The sequence below is a fragment of the Hevea brasiliensis genome, chromosome 12 (assembly GCF_030052815.1).
Source record: "Hevea brasiliensis isolate MT/VB/25A 57/8 chromosome 12, ASM3005281v1, whole genome shotgun sequence".
Lineage (NCBI taxonomy): Eukaryota > Viridiplantae > Streptophyta > Magnoliopsida > Malpighiales > Euphorbiaceae > Hevea > Hevea brasiliensis.
Genome location: NC_079504.1, coordinates 7,263,515 through 7,286,944, shown reverse-complemented (window position 1 = coordinate 7,286,944; position 23,430 = coordinate 7,263,515). Strand labels below are relative to the sequence as shown.

Here is a 23,430-nt window from a genome sequence, read left to right as displayed (position 1 = left end):
TCGATTGGCTTAGGCCTACAATCCAACGAGGTGCGAAGTTTTCTGGGTTTAGCTGGCTACTATAGGCGTTTTGTGCAAGATTTTTCCAGGATAGCGGCTCCCCTAACTAAGTTAACTTGGAAGAATGTTCCATTCATTTGGACAGATGACTGTGAGAAGAGCTTCCAGAAGCTTAAGGAGTGTCTAACCACCGCCCCTGTGTTGACACTACCTATGAGTGGTGAAGGATACACCGTGTACTGTGACGCCTCCAGAGTTGGCTTAGGGTGTGTTTTGATGCAGAGTGGAAAAGTAGTGGCTTATGCTTCAAGACAGCTGAAGAGGCATGAGCAGAACTACCCCACCCATGATTTGGAAATGGCGGCTATAATCTTTACACTAAAAATCTGGAGACACTACCTGTATGGTGAAGTGTGCGAGATATACACCGACCACAAGAGTTTGAAGTACATCGTCCAATAGAGGGATTTAAACTTGAGACAGAGGAGATGGATGGAGCTTCTGAAAGACTATGATTGCATCATCCAGTACCACCCTGGGAAGGCCAATGTTGTAGCAGATGCTTTGAGTAGAAAATCTTCTGGTAGTTTGGCGCACATTTCAGCAGAGAAGAGACCATTGATTCAGGAAGTACATGAGTTGATGGATCAAGGTTTAATCCTAGATCTTTCAGATGAGGGGGTATTGCCGGCTCATTTTTCAGTGAGGCCAGACTTGAGAGACAGAGTTAGAGTTTCCCAGCACAGAGACCAACAATTGATGAAGATCATAGAAAGAGTACAACAAGGTGAAGGTGGTGAGTTTGGATTTGCCAATGATGGCGCCTTAGTGCAAGGTTCTAGGATATGTGTGCCCGATGTGGACAATCTCAAAGACGAAATCATGCGAGAGGCACACTATACCCTATACAGTGTCCACCCAGGTTCCACCAAGATGTACCATGATGTGAAGAATAGCTATTGGTGGAATGGCATGAAGAGAGACATAGCATATTTTGTGTCCAAGTGCTTGACTTGTCAGAAGGTGAAGTTTGAACACCAGAGACCGTCAGGGAAGCTGCAAGAGCTCCCTATCCCAGAATGGAAGTGGGAAATGATTACTATGGATTTTGTGACTGGGTTGCCTCGTACCACTCGAGGATATGATTCGATATGGATAATTGTAGACCGCCTAACCAAATCAACTCACTTCTTGCCTGTGAAGACTACGTATTCTGTGGCACAGTACGCCCGACTCTACATTCGAGAAATAGTCAGATTGCATGGAGTTTCGGCTTCCATAATATCTGACAGAGGGCCCCAGTTCACTTCGCGATTTTGGAGAAAGTTGCAAGAGGCACTTGGCACACAGTTGAACTTCAGTACGGCTTTCCACCCTCAGACAGACAGACAGTCCGAAAGGACAATCCAAATACTGAAAGACATGCTTCGCATGAGTGTCTTGGATTTTGGAGGTCAATGGGATGATCAGCTAGCTTTAGTGGAGTTTGCCTACAACAACAGTTACCATTCCAGCATAGGGATGGCACCCTATGAGGCACTATATGGAAGAAAGTGTAGGTCTCCTCTGTGTTGGACGGAAATGGGAGAAGCGAAGGTGCATGATGTAGACCTAGTGCAGTACACTTTAGAGGTAGTTCCTTTAATCAGGGAACGATTGAAAACAGCTTTCAGTAGGCAGAAGAGTTATGCAGACCCCAGACGAAGGGATGTGGAATTTGCAATAGGCGACTATTTATTCCTGAAGGTTTCTCCAATGAAGGGAGTCATGAGATTTGGAAAGAAGGGCAAGTTGGCACCTCGGTATATCAGACCTTTTGAGGTTACGGATAGAGTTGGAGCAGTTGCCTACCGGTTGGAGCTACCACCCAACCTTTCTTACGTTCATCCCGTGTTTCACATCTCCATGCTCAGGAAATACATTCCAGATCCTTCTCATGTACTACAGCCGTATGTGATAGAGCTAAAAGAGAACTTGACATTTGAGGAGCAGCCTGTAGCTATAGTGGACTACCAAGTGAGACAGCTGAGATCCAAACAGATCCCTATGGTTAAGGTTTTGTGGAGGAGTCAGTCAGTAGAAGAGTGCACCTGGGAGTCAGAACGGGACATGCGTAGCAAGTACCCTTATTTGTTCAATGTATAATCATGTGCTTTATTCTGCCTTGTGTAAAAATTCGAGGACGAATTTTCTGTAAGGGGGGAAGAATGTAACACCCCAAAATTTTAAATTTTATGAGAATTTTTGGTATTTTAATTTTATTTAAATTTTAGGAATTTTTTTGAGATTTTTCGGATTTTAAAAATCGGGTTCGATTTTCCGAAAATATAAACTTTGATGATTTTTAAAAATTAATTTAAAGACCACGTGGCAAAACTAAAAATATATTTGGAGTCTACGTATTTTTCTGAATTTTTTGGAATTTTTTCAGAATTTTTGGACCTCGTTTTCGGTCCCGAGGCAGAGTAAAAATTCAAAATTTTGTATCTTGAATCGGACCGATCGAATCGAACCGGACCGGATCGGACTGGTCGAATCGGACCGGCCTTTTCCTTTTTCTTCTTTCCTTCCCCGCGCGCGTCGACCTCTCTTCCTTCTCTCTCTCTTTTCTCTCTCCTCCTGCCCCTTGCCAGCCCACCTCCCCTGCCACCCGGTAGGCCGGCGCGCCTCCCGACCTCCCGGCCCGGTGCGCCGCTAAGCGGTCGGAAAACGCCCGCGAACTCCCTCCCTCGTGCGCGCAGCGTTTCGGCTTCCTCGGCCAAAATCCAACCGATCCGGCCACAAATTGGACCGGGTCTTGTGTCTAAAATCATCTACTCGGCGAGAGCTTTCCATAGACACCAAGAACGCCGAAATCCATCGAGCGGTTTGTCCAATTTTTGTTCGGGAAGTTTTTAGCCTATTTTGACTTTTGGGCTAGATTTCTCGAAAACCGTGAATCCCACGAGAAAAACGAGAGTACCAGAGCGCTCCACACGTCGAGAGCTTCGCGGGGATATAAATTTCAAAATTTTCTGACACCGTTTTTCGGTGGGTCCCACGGAACTTCGCAGTATTTTTTCGAGCATTAAATGAGCTTAGAAAATTCTGAAAAATTTATGTACTAACCCCCGTGTTATGGGCTTCATGTAGGTATCCTCAATTCGCGGAAATTCGACAGTTGTCCAGGTCTGTGAATTTTCGGCCAGACAATCCCGTTACCGGAAAAGTCTCCGAATTGGATCGAGGTTTTGGCTATCCCCCCATTGTCAGACGTCCCGAGCGCGTCCCCATAGTCAGAATTGGCAAAGGTAAACCCGAACCTTACTTTTTCGTAATTTTCTAGTGCTTAAATAGGATTAAAAATCCATAAAATATTCGTGGTAGCTTAGAAAATTATGATTCTTTTTGCAATAGCCTAGTAATATTGCTAAGGACCGCGGGGCAAAGTTTTAGAATTTTTAGAGCTTATTTGGATAGTTTTTGTAAAAATGGTCAATTATAGGGACTAAATTGAAATTTTACATGTTGTGATGGATGATTGATTTGGTGGGCCCAGGAGGGGCTGTGTGATGTGATTGAGTTGTAGACATATGGATTGTGAATATAGAAGTTTGTTTTGAGCCCTTTTGCAGGTTGGGTAGGTCCTAGGTATAGGGGAGACTCTGCCGGATTTTCGGCACGACTTAGGGCGTATTGATCTTTTTCTTTGTTTGTATTGAGTCAAATTTATTAAATGATTGTAATAAAATTGTCAGGTGAGCCGGGACAGCCTTCTTCCTCCGCCCAGCCGCCTCAGTGACCATCGTCAAGTCTGTGAGTAAAATATTAATTTTAATTGTAATTTCACTATTATTATATATTCAAGCATGCCCATGCATCACTTATATGCATATATTTATGTAGTTAAACTCTAGGCACGATTTATGTTGCATTGATAACTGTTAAAGTGCCATGATGTTGTTGTGGTAATTTGGAGCAATGTGCGTGCGTTGGTGTGCGTGTGATGTGGTGTGGACTATGGACAGGACGGGTAGTCACGGCTTGAGTTCTTCGCTGGGACTCGATCCTTCGGGGGGTAGTCACGGCTTGAGTTCTTCGCTAGGACCCCCGATTTGGTTTATTAAGCGAAAGTCCGGCTTTAGTTCTTCGCTGGCACCAGGTTGGATTTAAGAGAGTCAGTATAGGATCGGCTCCATATATTATGATTGATGCTACAGGGTGCGTGAGTGCTCCAAATTACCTTTTTGATGTTATGATGTGAAAATATTGTTGATGTTGCATTTCACTCTACAGGGTGCATTAGTTTTAAATAGTTGTAGAGATTATGGTTAAAATTGATATTTTACTCTCTGAGTCGAACGCTCACTCCTGTTCAAAAATTTTTCCAGGCCACAGGAGGATATTTTTGAAGTTAAGCTGCTTTCTCCCTCGCAGGTCGATTACTAATGTTTGTATAAACTTGTTAAATCTTAGAATTTCCACATGTGTTAGAAATGTTTATTTGATTTGGGTCTGTAAACTAAATTATTATTTTGGACCTGTAAACTTAATATTCTATGCATGTTTGATGGATTGGATGAGAGAGCTGAGCTCCCATTTATTTTTATGCTGATGAGTATGTGGAGGGTGAGCTGAGCTCCCCAATTGAGTATTTATTGTGTTTACAGGTCGGGTGAGTCGAAAACTCCCCGTTGAAAAGTCCATTTTATGACCGGACTCTGTCCGTTTGGTTTCTTGAAATTGGGCCCAAATGGGCCTTAGAATTGGGTAAATGAACAGTTAGGTTTACTATGGGCCTCGGGGGTTTTAGGCTGGCACAGGTCCTAGTGCCGGTCCGGCCCATAGGTTGGGTCGTGACATTAATGATGTTTTGTAAGGTTAAAAAATTAAGCTAACATTAAAATGTATAAACATCTATTTTTTATATTTTAATAACAAATATCAAAGTTATTTTTTATTTTTATTTTTGGTAATATTATTTTTTATTTGCAAATAATTTAATTTAAAAAATTTATTATATATATATATATATAGTTTTTTCCAACTTATAATGGAATAAACAAGATAAAAATTCATATTTTTTACACCCATAAAATTTATAGTCTTACTCATGTGATTGAAAAAAAATATATCATACATTCTTATTGTTGCAGGAGAAGAAGAGTTTTTTGAGATAAAATGATTATAAAACAAAACAAGTTGAGAAGAAATAGAAAAGGGATATATAAATAGTGTGTTTAGCTTCTATTAACCTACCTACCCCAAGGTTAACATTTAACCCCTAAAAAAAAGTTCAATATTAATGAGATTAAAAATTAATCTACTCAATTTAAAGCATCAAAACAGCATTAAAAATTATAAAATTAATTATTAACTCTTATTAACCTCATACAAAACGCACCCTTAGTGAAAATGAGAAAAAAATTATGCGTGACTAAAACTACTATATTTGATTAAATTATTAAGAATTTTGATGTACCATAAATATCATAATGAAATTTAAAAGTAATTGATGTTAATAATAAAGTTGAATTAAAAAAAATTGAAAGAATCGATTAAAAAAATTGGAAAAAATTACAAGCGACTTCAAAGAATTTAAATAATTTTTTTTTTTATGAATTTTGAGAATTTAAGTTAATTTTGTCAAACTGTAAACATTTGGATTAAATTATCAAAATATAAAAATATTAAAGTTACTTTATTGTTATATCGTAATTAATGATAATCTTATTAAAAACTTTATATCTAAAAATAAATGATAAATACAATCATAAATATCTTCATACTGACTTATCAAAATTAAATTAATCTTAATAATTTTAAAAGTACATTTTTCCAAATCAATTTGATCATAAAGTATTTTTCAGTGAAAATTGAATATAATTAATAAAAAAATGAAAATTATTAATTAAATTAAATTAAATTATTTGTTTTAATACATACTATAAAATTCTTTTAACATTTTAGTTTACTACAATAAGAAAATAAATCGCAATTTTGGAGCAAATTTGATAATACTATTAAATATTAATAACATCATATATATTTGTTTAGATAAATACTAAAACCATCTAACAATTAATGCAACTACCTACTGTTTAAGCTGTATGAAAGATCAAAAGATGAGAGCGAAATATTGGACAACTAATGAATAATTGAGTTATTTATTTGATAGTCTGATTCAGCGGTTATAGTTTTTAATTTTGAAATCAACTGCCAAAGTTGCATAAGGAGCTGTTGCCAACAAGGCTTAGAATAAGGATTAAAGCCCTATTTGATAACAGCTACAGTAGCCTTTAGTGTTTTAATCATGATTAAAATTTTATTTTATTTATTTATACTGTTTAATGGTATAATATTTATAGTAGTATTTAAAGATTGAGAGAGTGAATTATGAAAAGTTATCACTTATAACTTTTAGAAGTTGAGAGAGTATTTTGACTATAATTAATAAGATGATATCACTATTTTTTATATTTAATAGCTAATGTAGTAATATTTTATTAAATATTTTTACTTTAAATTATTATATAAATAACTAACCATTAATAATTAATATCTAACCATTAATAACTATTAAAATAATTAATAATTAATAAATAATTAATAAATCTTTTAAAAAAGGGGTTAATTTTTAATTTTTGAGTTTCTAATTGTTAATTATGGTTACTAAAAAAATTACGTGGATGTGCTAAACATAAATTTTGAATTAATCATTTAAAAATGAATTATTAGTAATCTAATATTATAACTATATTACTAAAATTAATTTTTTAATAAATTATATATATATATATATATATATATATATATATATATATATATATATATATATATATATATATATATATATATATAGGCCGAGCCCGATCTGAGAGATCCAATCTTAAATTTTTTTTGGGCTTAGCTTGAAGCCTTGAACCCAGTCATGCACAGCGATCTCATGGCATAAATGGGAAAAGAATGCATACACACGACTAAGACAGGAGCGCCGTAAATCATGCGGGGAAGATAAAAGAAAAGAACAAAAATGAAACCAAGAATCCCTTCCTCAGTTTCTGCTCTTGTGAATCACATCAGGCTCACAGTCGCTTATGTATCCAATATCAAATCTCCACATTATGCGCATTATCACTTTTTTATCATTATAAAATCCCTCTCTCTTGAATTTGTCTTGTTTATTATGCAACCTTCACTTTTGTGTTGGTTTTGTTCTTTTATATCTTATTCTGTTATGAGCAAACCAGAGAAGAATGGGCCATTGGGCATGAACTTAGGAGGGTTCTCAGGTCAGTTCTCGAATTTGTATCCTTTTATGTTTCGTGCTTTCCTTTTTTGGGTTTGGTTTTCTTAGTGTCCACTTTTACGATTAATGGGGGTTGTTTTATCTCCTTTTTAGTGTTCTCTTTGACAATATCTGCCATATTATGCCTTTTCCCATCTGGGTTTTGTTCCAAAACATTTTGCTTCCTTTTGGTATATTTTCTTTTTTGATGTATATTGGTTTTGTAGTTGAAATTTTCTGGACTTTCCCTTTAACTGCCATATGATACAAATATAGGCCTTAGTTTGGTTCAACATACTCTACTTTCCTAGTAAGTGTATTTCCGGGAAGTACAATGGTAGGAACTTATTTATGGTAAATGTTTGGTATATAAATTAAAGTAGATTGTTCTTAAATTGTAAAAAATAATAATGCCCATAAAATAATTGAAGGTCTAACAAATTGACAAATTGATAAATTCATTATACTTAAATTATTAGTGGTGTAACTTACTAAGTTTTACCTAAGTATTATTGAAGTGCAACTTACTATCCAAGCAAGTTATTTTTTTATGTTTTTATTTTTTTACTTTTTTTAGGGAAATAGAATATTTGAAGTTAGTTTGATAATACAAATCAAACAAGAATATCTAATTTCTTAATCTATTAGGCATAATATGTTGGTGGTTCTTTCTCTCTAGGAAAGAACCTCATTTCTTTATATTCAAAGTTTAATCTTGTTCATGAGAATTGGATGTGTAGCTTAGAGATTAGGGACACGTATTCCTTGGCCTCTTCCCAGTGCAAATGAAAAGCCTTCGGCATGAGTTTGACATGGCTAGTTTGTGCCAATTGATTTGTGAGACGATGACAACATAAATTGACATGAATAACAGAGTTTTCGTTATCAATGTATTTTATCTAGCCAGCTGGTTGAAAAGGATATAATATGCAATCACTCATTGAGAGCACGCCGGAGGCTCCTGCAATATGGTGATTTAATGGCTTGCTTAGTTGAGAGTGAGATCTAGAGTTGTGCATGCCAATATCTTTTGTTGCTTAGTTTTTTGCATGTGCTTAATTGAATGTTACAGTTTGGAAAATTTGCTGAGTACTGATACCATTTCCCTTTGTTGGTGGCTAGAATAATATTTATTGCTGATTTTGTCTGCATATTCTTTGGTTGATCTGAAGTTCAACTTTATGATTTATTCATTGGTTGTGGTCGTTCAGGCTTTGTGCTTGACCCTGCACACTGCAGTCGATTAAGCATGGGAGAGAAAAGAGAACTCATTCGAGAGATTGCCCAATGGTCAAAAGATGCCCCAGAGATTCTTAGTTCATTCACCCGCATGGAGCTTCTTGAAATTATCTGTGCCGAGATGGGTAAAGCTAGAAAATACTCAGGATATGCTAAACTTCGAATTATAGAGCACCTTCTAAATTTGGTTTCACAGAAATGCAAGACAGGCAATACAAATGATACTATTGCCTCGTCTCTTGCCAAAACTCAGACCAGATTTAAAAGGAAAAGGAAGAAAGAATCCCAACTTCAACTATCAACTGACTTGAATCTTGTTTCTCAAGAGAGTGACGAAGAAGTTAAAATCCGCGTCTGTCAGAATGTTGCTTGGAGAGCTATTTTATCTCCAGATGATGATTTTTGCAAGAGATGCTCTTGCCGTATCTGTCACTATTATGATGATAACAAGGATCTTACTCTATGGTTAACCTGTGGCTTGGATTCTCCCGGGGAGAATTCATGCGGACTTGCATGCCATTTGATATGTGCTTTGAAGGATGAAAGAACTGGAATTATGAAGACTGGTTGTCAGGCAAAGTTGGATGGCAGTTTCTACTGTGTTTCTTGTGGAAAAATTAATGGACTAATGAGGCAACTGCTGCTCCTTATGTTTTTCCTCATCCTCCCCTGAACATGCTTGTTCATTAACTGCTTCTTTAGCTGCATAAACATGTACATGTTCACATGTCTAAAGAATAGGTGTTTATTTATGTAACACTGGTGCCAAGTCGAAATGAACATAAAGTGAGTTAAGCACTTAAGCTTGGGATGGGAAATCGGGTTCCCAACTCTTGCTAGCTGAATATTTGTGGAAACCATATACATTTATTATTTATTATTATTTTATTTTAATTAACTAATAATAATTTAATATATTTATAAAAAATATATATTTTATTAGATGGTCTGCTTATTTAATTTCAGATATATATATATATTATTTTTGAAATTAAATATATATCCGCAATCTGAACAACCCAGTTCAATAATAACTCTAATTCCATTCTACACCTAATAGAACTCTCGGAATATATATATACCCTAATAATCTTCTCTGCTAAACTTTGCTCTCAAAACCTGTTTGTCACCTCCTTTTTCTATCAAATACTCTCAACAGAGAATCTCTAAATTTTTACTTCCCTATGCATCACGTTTGATTCTGTTTTCAAGGTAAAAATTTTCATTCTTTATTCAATAATGGGTGAATTTGATTTTATTTTCTTTTATTAATTTGTTACAACTACCCTATAAATTTATACCCTAGAAATTTATCGTTAGTATTGAATTGGATTGATCATAATTATTGTTGTCGTTAGTATTGAATTGGATAGATCATAATTATTGTTGGACAATAATTAATTAATTATATATATATATATATAAAGCCGTAATAGCTCGTCCCTTCCACGACCATGCGTCAGTTCTCGTTTATATATATATATACATCCAAATCCGCACTTCCCACGATCATGCGTCAGTTCTCGTTTATTTATATATATATATATATATATATATATATATATATATATATATATATATATATATATTATTTAATTTTATTTTATATTTTGGGTATGTAGGAGATTCAAATATTCAATCAGTCAGTTGAAATTGTCTCTCTTCCATTGAAAATAACTATTGTCTTTGAGGTTCCAGGTGAGTGGTAATTATAGTACATGGCACCATTTTTGTCCCTTTTAAAATTTCTTAGCATTAAGTTTATTATTAAATGAAATTTTAAATCAATATTTTAACAATGATTTTATATGTGATTTTCTAGAGTTTTATTTTATTATTGAATTTTATCTCGATTTTGATTAAATAATTGATTTTGCCAACTATCTCTGCATTAGACCAATTAAGATTCCGGGAACATGCCTTTAATGTATTTATATTGATTGATATTTGACTATAAAATTTACTAATGTGTTACTAAATTGATTTGAGATTGATTTGATTTTATTGACTCTCTGAAACTATTGAAATACACTATTGAAATTGCACTATCAGTTATTATTTGCTATCTGAAATTTTTTATTGATTTTGATTGATTTGTACAAATGGATTTTCTATTTTGAATTGGTACCTGTGCCCAGTATCTGTTTCTGTTATCTGGCCCCGCCGTGTGGACTATCACGGTATTAAATTGCATTGTCGAGTCATGCATCATTGCAGTTTATGGTTTGCATTAGTATCATATGCATTGATATCTGTGAAGGAGGAGGAAGGTATCTACTATCTGGTAGCGCGCTTACCATCTGGCCTTTGGTGATGTGAGGTATCATCACCCTGGTGCACTGTACCATAAAATTTTTATTGAATGAATTTCTTTTATATTTATGTTTTTATGAAGTTATTTTATAAATGATTTTGACAGCATGAGCATGATTTTATTGAATAGAAAATTTATTATGAAATAAATCAAGCGTCTGCCTGTTCCTATTCCGTTGTGTGCTATAATTATCATTCACTGAGCATCTAACTCAAACTACGTTTTCTCTGTCTGTTATTTATTTCAGATCAGTAGAATTCTGCAGCTGATCCAAATATTCAATCCATTTTCTGGAGAGGGACAACTTTGATTTGTTTTCATGGTATGCCCGAATTCATGTTTTCTCGGGCTAATAATTAGTTTAGTTTATTGAACAGTTTAAGTTTTTATTGAAATCTGTAGAGACTCTGCAGTTTACCTATGGGATATTTATGATGTTTATTCAACATTTTGTTTATTTGGATTTTGTCTATTTTTGGGATTAGTAAATAACAATATATTTATTCAAGATATTATAATAAGGCTTGCATGATTTAAGAATACTTAAATTATGCGCCGGTCACGGTTCAGAATTTTGGGTCGTGACAAAGTTGGTATCAGAGCTCAGTTGAGGTCTAGTAAATTTGCGGAGTATAGGATCCTTAACGTCTTTTCAGTTTATCATTGCTTCAGATATCTGCGTCCTTCGTACTTTTTCACCTGTCTTAATTTGGCTCACATTTTCAAATTTAATGATTGTTTATTAAAATGAATAGGTGCCTGGGTTTGTTAGACGTAAGAGGAGAACTAGGGCCAAGGGTCTTAATGGTGCAAACCTTGATCCAACAAGGGAGGTACCCCCTCAAACTATTAATCAGACATATGAACAGACGCTTATGGCTAAGACTGGGGCACAACCATTCCTTTGTTTCCCCATACTTTTCCATGATATTTAGTACACCACCTAATTTGTTAGAGTATCCTTTATCTGTATCAACACCTATGAGGAACGCAATAGACACTAATATGGTGTATAGGGGATGTATAGTTCACATTGGAGATAGGGAATTAGCTACAGTTCTTGTTTCTTTAGATATATTTGAGTTTGATGTGATTTTAGGCATGGATTGGTTAGCCACTGATCACATTTCATGGGATTGTCATAGTAAAGTTGTACTATTTAAAATTCCTGGGGAGGCAGAATTTCAATTTCAGGGATATCGCAGTATTGCCTCTAGTAATCTTATCTCCGTAGTGAGTGCTAGACGATTATTGCGAAAGAGGTATAAAGGGTATCTAGCTTATGTTAGAGATGTTCAGGTAGAAGGTGCAGGTTTGGAGAATGTTGCAGTGGTTAAGGAGTTTCCTGATGTGTTTCCAGAAGATTTATCAGGTTTACCCCCGGAGCGAGAGGTAGAGTTTGGTATAGACTTAGTTCCTAGGACTGAGCCCATATCTATGCCACCTTATCGTATGGCACCCGCATAACTTAAGAAGTTGAAGGAGCAACTACAGGACCTACTAGATAAGGGGTTTATTCGCCCTAGTGTTTCTCCATGGGGTGCTCCTGTGTTATTTATATGAAAGAAGGATGGGTCTTTGAGAATGTGCATTGATTATAGGCAATTGAATAAGGTAACTGTGCATAATAAGTATCCTCTTCCACGCATAGATGACCTGTTTGACCAACTTCAAGGTGCAAAGTATTTTTCCAAGATTGATCTTCGATCTGGGTATCATCAATTGAGAGTTAAGAAAGAAGACATACTCAAGACAGCTTTTAGGACTAGGTATGGACACTATGAATTTCTTGTAATGTCTTTTGGTCTTACCAATGCTCCGGCCGCTTTTATGGATCTCATAAACAGAGTTTTCAATCCTTTCTTAGATCAATTTGTTATAGTGTTCATCGATGACATTCTAGTGTACTCAAAGAGTAAGGAGGAGCATGAACAGCATTTGAGAATTGTCCTTCAGACCTTACGAGAACACAAGCTATATGCCAAGTTCTCAAAATGTGAGTTTTGGTTAAATAGTGTGGCTTTCCTAGGCCATACAGTATCTAAGGATGGGGTGTGCGTTGATAAGAAGAAAGTTGAGGCAGTGCTTCATTGGCCTAGACCCACAACTGTGTCAGAGATTCGTAGTTTCTTGGGTTTAGCAGGGTATTATAGACGGTTTGTTCAAGACTTCTCTCGTATTGCAACACCTTTAACTAAGTTGACACAGAAGAATGTGAAATTTCAGTGGTCTGAGGCTTGTGAGAAAAGTTTTCAGGAGCTTAAGACTCGTTTAACTACAGCACCAGTGTTAGCCCTTCCATCTGGATCAGGGGGTTATGTAGTATATTGTGATGCTTCTAGGATTGGTTTAGGATGTGTTTTGATGCAACATGGACGGGTTATTGCGTATGCTTCTCGTCAGTTGAAAAGGCACGAGCAGAATTATCCAACTCATGATTTGGAAATGGCTACAGTAATTTTTGCTTTGAAAATCTGGAGGCACTATTTGTATGGTGAGACTTGTGAAATTTTCACTGACCACAAAAGTCTCAAATACATATTTGACCAACGTGATCTTAATCTTAGGCAAAGGAGATGGGTAGAATTGCTGAAGGATTATGATTGCACCATACAGTATCACCCTGGAAAAGCTAATGTAGTGGCTGATGCTCTAAGCAGGAAGTCTTCTGGTAGTTTAGCCCATATATCTATCAAGATGAGGCCTTTGATTGGTGAATTACATGAGTTGCTAGATCAGGGAGTAGAGTTTAAAATCATAGCTGGATCATTCTTAGCACATTTTCGAGTTAGGCCTATCTTGATTGATCGAATTAAGGCGGCTCAAAAGAGGGATTCTCAGTTGTGTGAGATTATAGATAATATTCATCAAGGCCAAGCTCAAGGATTCATGTTAAATGATGATGGAGTTCTTCGTTATGGCACTAGACTTTGTGTCCCCAATGTTGATGAGTTGAGAAGAGAAATCATGGAGGAGGCACACCATTCTACTTACACAGTACACCCAGGTTCAACTAAGATGTACCGTGATTTAAGGGAGAATTATTGGTGGGGTGGCATGAAGAGGGATGTTGCAGACTTTGTTGGTAAATGTTTGACTTGTCAACAGGTTAAGGCAGAACATCAGAGACCATCTGGGTTACTTCAGCCGTTGCCTATCCCTGAGTGGAAGTGGGAGCATATTGCCATGGACTTTGTTGTGGATTTACCTAGTACACTAGGTGGTTACAATGCAATATGGGTGATAGTGGACAGATTGACAAAATCTGCTCATTTTCTTCCTGTGAAGACTACATATGACTTTGCTAAACTTGCACAGCTGTATATAAATAAGATTGTTAGTCTTCATGGAGTTCCAGTTTCCATTGTCTCTGATCGTGGTACTCAGTTTACTTCTCGATTTTGGAAGAAATTCCAAGAAGCTTTAGGAACACGAGTAGACTTTAGTACTGCTTTTCACTCTCAGACGGATGGACAGTCAGAAAGGACCAAACAGACATTAGAGGACATGCTTCGTGCATGCGTTATGGATTTTGGTGGCGGTTGGGATCATCATTTGCCTTTAGTGGAGTTTGCTTATAATAACAGTTATCAGGCAAGTATAGAGATGGCTCCATATGAGGCATTATATGGTCGAAAGTGTAGGTCACCGGTTTGTTGGGATGAAGTTAGAGAAAGAAGGCTTACTAGACCAGAGTTGATACAATTAACTTCAGAGAAGGTTCGACTAATTCGTGATCGACTTTTGACTGCTCAAAGTCGACAAAGAAGTTATGCTGACCCTAAGCGTAAAGATGTAGAATTTATGATTGGTGATCATGTATTTCTGAGAGTTTCCCCTATGAAAGGAATCATGAGGTTTGGGAAGAAAGGGAAGCTTAGCCCTCGTTTTGTTGGTCCATTTGAAATTTTGGAGAGAATTGGAGCAGTTGCTTACCGTTTAGCCCTTCCACCTGGTTTTGCACATGTACATCCAGTCTTCCATATTTCTATGCTTAGGAAGTATGTACCAGATGATGCGTCCCAACCGCAAGTGCACGGGTCGTACAAGTAGTATAGAAAAATATCGATCCCACGAGGAGTTGTGTTAATGATTGAATTTTTGATATAAAAGTTGACTAAATTGAAGTATTTATGAAATTAAAATAATGAATTAATGGGTAATGGAGTATGAAATCTAAATGTGCAAATTTAATATTCTATTCAACAATGTATTAATTAAACTAAGATTTGCATCAAATTGAAATAAGCAAGTTCAAATATGGCAATATTTAAAATGGCAAATGATTAAATTCGATTAGAAATTAACAATGGTAAAAAGGCGATTCCGGAGTTCGGGATTTCATATTCAAGCTATTTTGGGATTTTCCCTAGCTAGCCCAATCCATGAAATTTATGGGTTTAAAGGAGATTAATTCTAAAATCCTTTGAAAACTCTTTCGAGTGAGACAAAGAGTGCCTTAATTAACTTAATCCTACTTTCGTGGAGTTAAAATTAACCAAGACCCATTAGGTTCTTTAATCAATCTATTAAAACCCTCTTAACCCTTAGTCTATTTCTAGATCTAAGTTAATTAATTCCAATTTCTTGATTAACTATCACTTGGTTTTCTCCTTTCGGTGCTTCAACCAAGGATTAAGAACATAACTTAATGGGGCCCTTCATTAAGCATGTGAATAAGCACACAAGAAATGGATTAAACCTCATAAATTCATTAAATTGGGACTAACCCAGTTCAAATCCACAAAAATAACTAAAATATTACATCCCTTACTCCAGAATCAAAAGTAAACTACTCACTATCCATAATGCTTACAAGATATGATGAGTTTAAATGGAAATAAAGCTTTAATCTAAGCTAAGAAGTAAGAAATTAAACACTAGAAATGTAGAAAAATGTAAGGGAAGAAAGAAATCTGCAAATCTTGGTTGAGAATGGTGTGGAAGGTGAAAGTGACTCCTCAAATTCTGCCTCTCTTCTCCTTTCCTTTTCTGCTCCTTGTCTCCCTTCTAAAATGAGAAAATGGGACTATTTATAGCATTTTTCTGACATGGAGCCCTAAAATGGTATGTTCTAGGAGGAATTATTTGAGGGAATCTCCTGCCAGCTCATTAATGAACTCTTCATGGGACTGCATAAGTGGACTGCATAAGTTATGCAGTCCCTTATGCAGTTTTCGGCTGGTTCTGGGTCACTTATGCGAAGCTGCATGACTTGGTGCATAGGTTATGCACAATTTCGTGAATGTGCATAAGGGAGGCGAGAATGTGCATAAGCTATGCAGTCTCCTTATGCACATTTCGGCTGGTTCTGGAACAGTGATCTTTCTCCTTATGCAGATCTGCATAGCTTATGCGGCAAGTTATGCACAGTTTGGTCAATGCATATTTCAGCTTGAAAACTTGTTTTTGACATCTTTTTGCTGTAGAAGACACTCCTCAATGGAAAAATTCTCTTTAGTCCTTCAAAAACACCATTTTTTCTACAAAACAAAGTAAAAATTACAAATTAATCCAAAATCGACAATTATGAAAAACTAACTAATTAACTAATAAAATTAGATAAAAATGACTAATAATCAAATAAAAATGGTTATGAAATTAAACCTAAATGATTATGCAAACTGTATGCATCAAATACCCCCAAACTCAAGCTTTTGCTTGTCCTCAAGCAAACTTTAAAATGAAATGCAAAAAAATTTTTAGGGGTGCCTTATCCAAAGAACTATGAAAATCACCTATTAAAGTAACTTAACACACCTTCAGCCATACCAGCAATCCATATACCCATCCTTCAAAATGCAAAGAATCTAATGCTTATCCAAGCTTTCACCGCTTAGCCATCAAGTCAATTATCATTCAAAATCCCCAAACCAACAAATCAAAAGAGATAGTCATGCTCAAAAGGAATTCTAGGACAATTGATAACCAAAGTATCTCAACATGGAATGATAGAATTGAATGAATAGATGAATAGTTTTCCAATCCCATAGGCAAATTCCCTACTCCTATCTCCACTAATGTAGCAAGTACTATCAAGAGATCAAAGGTCTTTTTAGGGATGTAATGAGGCCATGGGGTTTAAAATGAGGCTAAGAAGAAAGATGGGTAAAAAGTATTCAAAGCATGAGAATATTTTCAATTTTTAAACATAAGGTACACTTCTTATTTTATTATAATTTTTTTCTTTTTCTTCTTTTTTTTCTTTTTTTTGTATATATGGAGGAGAGAAGTACACAATGAGAATTGTCAAGTGCTAGCATAGTTTACAAAACACATAAAAAATGGAGGGACATTTTGATACTTTAGACTTGTATTTTGCATTTTCTTTTGATGATTGTCCCTAAAAATGCCACCCCCAAACTCATTTCTTTTAATACTTTGGGTGGATTTCTTTCATTTTGAATGGCAATAGTGAAAAGCACATATACTAGCACTTTTACAAGATGACAAGCACTTCTTCTCCCTTTTTTTGTATATTTTTTTCTTTTTTTTTATTTTTATTTTTATTTTTTAGAAAGTGTACCTAATATTCAATATTATTCTCATGAAAAGGGTTGGAGTGTTTGGTTCATTGGCTAGGTAGCAATAAGGATTTCAAGAAAAATTAGGGATAAAAAGGCTCAAAGGGGTTTTCAAAGGTCAATTTTAATTAGGAAAAAGGGCCAAAGGTTTAAAATGAGAAGGTTTAAATCAAAGAATGCCTAATCATCTCTCTTTTCAAGTATAAGCTGATATTTCGCCTTGAAAGGTTTAGAAAATTTGTTCTAGGATTGGTGAGACATCATTTGACTACCTTATATCCAATAACTCCCTCTAAACACTCCAATCTCTAAAGGACTAGTTGGGTGGCTTTTTGGCTAAGAAGATATAGGCAAGGGATAGACACTTCAAAACTTTGCACCTCTTAGGAAACTTTCAATCCACAAACCCAACTAAAGGTAAGTCAAATCACTCTCATAGGCAACTTTTCAATACTCAAGGGATTTAGCAAAAGATTTTAATGCATGATGCATGATTCCTAAAAATGAGCAATGCATTAACTAAATGGAAGAAGTCTATTTGTGTGCAAAGTGTATAATTTCTAAGTGATGTATAATGTGTGTGTAAATGTGTTATGTATATGTATGTATGGATGTATATGTAAAATATTTACAATATATGTAAATGAAATGGGATGAGATGTTCCTATACTCAAAATGTAAAAAAAATGAAGCAAAAATCAAAATGAATGTGCACCCCCAAACTCAAAATTAGACATTGTCCTCAATGTCTCAAGTAGTGCATTATCAAAATTCAAAGTAAAGAGAAATTACCAGGAATTGTGAAATTTAAGAGCAAAAGGAAAGAGTTACCTGGTATAGAGCAGATGAGAATTGAAGGAATAATGGTGATGCATAAGAGGCTGTACAGGTTATGCAGAGTAAAGTCTAGTCCAAAACATGTGAATAAGTAGGGTGCATAAGCCGTGCGGTTCTGCATGAGTGGCAATAAGGGTTGCATAGGCTATGTAAAATATTTGCAAATTTTTTTTTTTTTTTTTTTGGTCATGCGGAAGTGCATAAGTTATGCACTCTCCTTATGCAAGTCTCAGCAGGTTTTAACTTTTCCAGAACATGTGCATAAGTAGGGTGCATAAGCCGTGCGGTTCTGCATGAGTGGCAATAAGGGTTGCATAGGCTATGTAAAATATTTGCAAAATTTTTTTTTTTTTTTTTGGTCATGCGGAAGTGCATAAGTTATGCACTCTCCTTATGCAAGTTTCGGTGACCCTTGAAATTTTGAGGAGCGAAGTCATGCGGGAGTGCTTAAGTTATGGACTCACCTTATGCATCTCTCGGCTGAAGTGGTTGTTCATAAAATCGGGTCATGCGTATGCATAGGTTATGCACTCTGCTCATGCACTGTTCGGCAATTTTTGGAATTTTGGGTTGGTGGTCATGCAGATGTGCATAGGTTATGCACTCTGCTTATGCACCCCTCGGCAAGTTTGAATTTTTGGAGTTCTTGGTTATGCGGAAGTGCATAACTTATGCACCTTCCTTATGCACCCCTCGGCAAGTTTGATTTTTACGGTTTTTGGTCATGCGTAGTGCATAGGTTATGCACTCGCTTATGCACCCTCGCACTGGAAATTCAGAGTTTTTGGTTATGCGTATGCATAGGTTATGCACTCGCTATGCATTTCGCAGAGAGAGAAAATGCAGAATTTGAAGTTGTGCAAATGGGCATAAGTCATGCACTCACCTTATGCAAGTTTTGACAGATATGAAATTTGACAAAATGAGGTTATGCGTATGCATAAGCTATGCACTCTCCTTATGCACTTGCAATAAAGGTGGAAAATGGCAAGAATTGTGGTTATGCAGATTGCATAAGCTATGCGATTGCTTATGCACAAGTTAGCAAGATCAAGAATGCAATAGAACATGGATTGCAAGTGTGAAAAATACCCTAGAATGAGGAAATATAATTCCATGAAGCATAAACCATGAGAAGTTTCACCAAAAACACATCAATATATACAAAGTATATCAAAAAGGCATCACACAAGCATGTAAAAATGGATCCTACATAAAAGACCTTTGAGAACTATGCCATTTTAAGACAAATTCTGCAAATCAACATTTAGCACATAAAACTCCATAAAATTTGCATGAAGTTGCATCTAACCACAAATGATGAAATGAAGTCTCCAAGTTTTGCCAAGAAAATGCAGCATTTTTACCTTGAATCCTACAACCCAAAGAAGCTCAAAATTGCAAAAATGACTCACTTACCACCATATTAAGATTAAAATCACACATACTTAAAAGTCTCACACCCAACCTCACCAAAAACACAAGCCATCTGCTGCAAACACCCTCTTTGCTGCAGAATTTCTTCTTCCTCTCTGCATAAACCAGATTGCAGCTCAAGGATGAATCTATCTGCAGACTTTTCCTTTTCTGCAGATTGCATTTTTCCTCTGCAATAACCAGATTGCAGCTCCCAATAGTTCACCAGCCTTTCTTCATTGATATACATCTATAAGGGACAAGATTTAATAATGTCAAAAATTGAATTTGAGGAAATTTAAGATAAAAACAAAATTAATGAAAATGAAAGTAAATCAACAAAAGCAAAATAAAAGGACTTGGGATGCCTCCCAAGAGCGCTAATTTATAGTCCTTAGCTAGACTCTTTTCATGTTTCATGGTGGCTAAAATTGGAATTTGTTGCCTCTGTTTCCAATAGGTGCTTCAATGAATCTATACTTCATTTTCTTTCCATCACATGAGAAGATCCTTGTTGCTTTGTCTAAAAATCCGACCATTTCTTTCTTGACAACCTTTGGTGCATCTTTTTCTTTGAGAGATGGTTGCTTTACTTCACTTTTCTCCACTTTCTCAACTTGAAAGATTGGTGCCATAGGACAAGGAGGATTACTATTCAAATCTTGTGCAAATGCAGCCTCTTTTGGATTTTCATCATTGATACTTCCTTCATGGATAAGACAACTTTCAAGAGAAGCCTTCGGATAGCTCTTTCTAAAGTGCTCTTTTACTAACTCATCAACTATATCAATTCTCAAACAAGAGTCTACATCTTCATGTTGCTTCTTCTTATCATTGCCAATATTGAAGACTAACTGATCCTCTCCGATTCTAAGAGTAAGCTTTTCTCCTTTCACGCCAATCAAAGCACCACCGTAGCTGTGAAAGGCCTCCCAAAATGATTGGCATATGAGAATCCTCTTCCATGTCCAAAATGACAAAGTCAATCGAGATGTAAAATTTTCCAACCTTCAGTGGTATATTTTCCAAGATCCCTTCGATATTTAATTGATCTCGCCAACCAAGAGAAATGTGGGTTGGCTTAAGATCTCCCATGTTAAGCTTCTCATAGATGGAGAGGGGCATAAGGCTTACACTAGCCCCTAAATCACATAAAGCTTTTATAAAACATGATTCCCCAATATGGCATGGAATTGAAAAACTCCTGGATCCTTGAGCTTTGGAGGAAGTTTCCTTTGGAGGATAGCACCGCATTCCTCGATTAAGGCTCTGATCTCATAATCTTCAAGTCTTCTTTTGTTTGAGAGAATTTCTTTCAAAACTTAGCATAAGAAGGCATTTGGGAAAGAGCATCGATAAAAGGCACATTTATATATAGCTTCTTCAAAACCTCTAAGAACTTCCCAAATTGCTTATCAAGCTTGGCTTTTGAAATCTCTGTGGAAAGGGAAGTGTGGCTTGTAAGGCTCTGGAGGTATATATTTCTCTTCTTTCTCTCCAACCTCCTCTTTACCTTTTCTTGCACTCCTTTTCCACTCTTTTGTTTTTCATCTCCCTCAAAATCTTCCTCATTTTCTCTCTTTTCAACTTTTTCACTCTTCTCATTATGCACTATTTTACCACTCCTCAGTGTGATGGCATGACATTGCTCCCTTGGATTTTCTGTTTGACTAGGAAGTTTCCCATAGAATTGGTACTTGATGAGCATGCTTGTTGTGCAACTGATTTTCCAAAGATCCTATTGTGTGTTTGCATTTGTTCCAGCCTTGCTTTCATCTCTCTCAACTCTTCATCACGCTTAATTTGATTAGCAAGAATTTGTTGTAATAAAGCCTCTGTGGTGGAACTTTGTTCTTGCTGTCTTGGTAAAGGTGCAGTATTTGCATTCTTTTGCTGAAAACTAGGTGGTGGTTGCCTAGGTTGTTGGTATTGATGCTCTTGTTGTTGTGATGGAAAGTTCTGAGTTGAAGCTTGATTTTGCTGATTCTCCCATGAAAAATTGGGATGATTCCTCCAAGCATATGAAGGATAATCTACTCCACAGCTCATTGTTCCTTCTGCATAAGTAACTTGTTGAGAACTTCCAGAGCATGATGATGAACTGACTAGCATACTTAAATCCTCCATTTTCTTAGCAAGGACATTAGTGAGTGCATCAAATTTGGCATTGATCATGTTGAATGGATCAAGCTCATACATTCCAGCAACTTGCCTTTTTTGAGTTGGAGTTGACCCTCTTGGACTACTCCATAGATGACTGCTCTTTGATATTTTCTCTAATAACTCATAAGCTTCATCTTCATGCTTAATGATGAATTCTCCAGCTTGAGGATCATTGATTCCTCTGATAGCAGGAGTGACATTTGTGTAAAAATTCTGGTTTATCATCCATTTAGGAATGGCATGATGTGGACATTGTCTCTCCAACTCCTTCCATCTCATCCATGACTCATAAAGAGTCTCATCTTCTCTTGGTCTAAAAGCAATCATTTGATTCCTCAACTCTTGAGTTTTTCCAGGTGGAAAGTATTGGGCAAGAAATACATCAGTGAGTTGCTCCCAATTTGTAATTGAGTTGTGAGGTAAATAATCAAGCAAATCCAATGCTCTATCTTACAAAGAGAATGGAAACAATTTTAGCCTTGCTGCATCATCGATACTCCAGTTGTTTTTGCATGTCACAAATCATAGCAAACTTCTTCAGATGTGTGTGTGGATTTTCATAAGGATGACCCCCAAATTGAGAATTCTGAATCATTTGAAGGACTCCAAAATCCATATTGTAACTATTTACATCAATTCTTGGTCTTGCTATGCTCTCTCTCAAGTCATCAAAACGAGGAAAAGCATGATCCATCATACTTCCCTAAAGATTAGCATTTACTACCTCTTCACCATGGGCTGCATTTTCATTATTTTGACCATTTCCAAGATTACCAACACCAATTCTAATTCTTTCATCACCATGTCCGCTTCTAATTCAGTTTCTATCAAGGCTTCTTTTCTTTTCTGGTTTCTTTCTTGTTGGCCTTACAAAATTTCTCAATTTCAGGGTTGAATAATAAGGATGTATCACTTGTGCTTCTAGCTCTTCTCATAAAAGATTAAGAGTACCTGAAAAAGAACAAACAAACACAAAATGAAAAGATAACAGAGATAAAACTAAAAAACAACTAAAATAATCAAGAATTCAATCTTAAACAAACAACTCCCCAAGAATAGCCAAAAACTTGATGCGTCCCAACCGCAAGTGCACTGGTCGCATAAGTAGTATAGAAAAATATCGATCCCACGAGGAGTTGTGTTAATGATTGAATTTTTGATATAAAAGTTGACTAAATTGAAGTATTTATGAAATTAAAATAATGAATTAATGGGTAATGGAGTATGAAATCTAAATGTGCAAATTTAATATTCTATTCAACAATGTATTAATTAAACTAAGATTTGCATCAAATTGAAATAAGCAAGTTCAAATATGGCAATATTTAAAATGGCAAATGATTAAATTCGATTAGAAATTAACAATGGTAAAAAGGCGATTCCGGAGTTCGGGATTTCATATTCAAGCTATTTTGGGATTTTCCCTAGCTAGCCCAATCCATGAAATTTATGGGTTTAAAGGAGATTAATTCTAAAATCCTTTGAAAACTCTTTCGAGTGAGACAAAGAGTGCCTTAATTAACTTAATCCTACTTTCGTGGAGTTAAAATTAACCAAGACCCATTAGGTTCTTTAATCAATCTATTAAAACCCTCTTAACCCTTAGTCTATTTCTAGATCTAAGTTAATTAAGTCCAATTTCTTGATTAACTATCACTTGGTTTTCTCCT

At 35.8% G+C, this 23,430-nt stretch overlaps 1 non-coding gene across 1 annotated transcript; it reads left to right on the top strand.

Annotated features, from left to right (window-relative positions):
• The first annotated feature begins 21,995 nt into the window (after positions 1-21,995).
• LOC131171591 (small nucleolar RNA R71) lies at positions 21,996-22,103 on the top strand. The gene has a single exon (XR_009142251.1). It is a non-coding gene; the product is annotated as a small nucleolar RNA R71 (small nucleolar RNA).
• Positions 22,104-23,430: the final 1,327 nt, after the last annotated feature.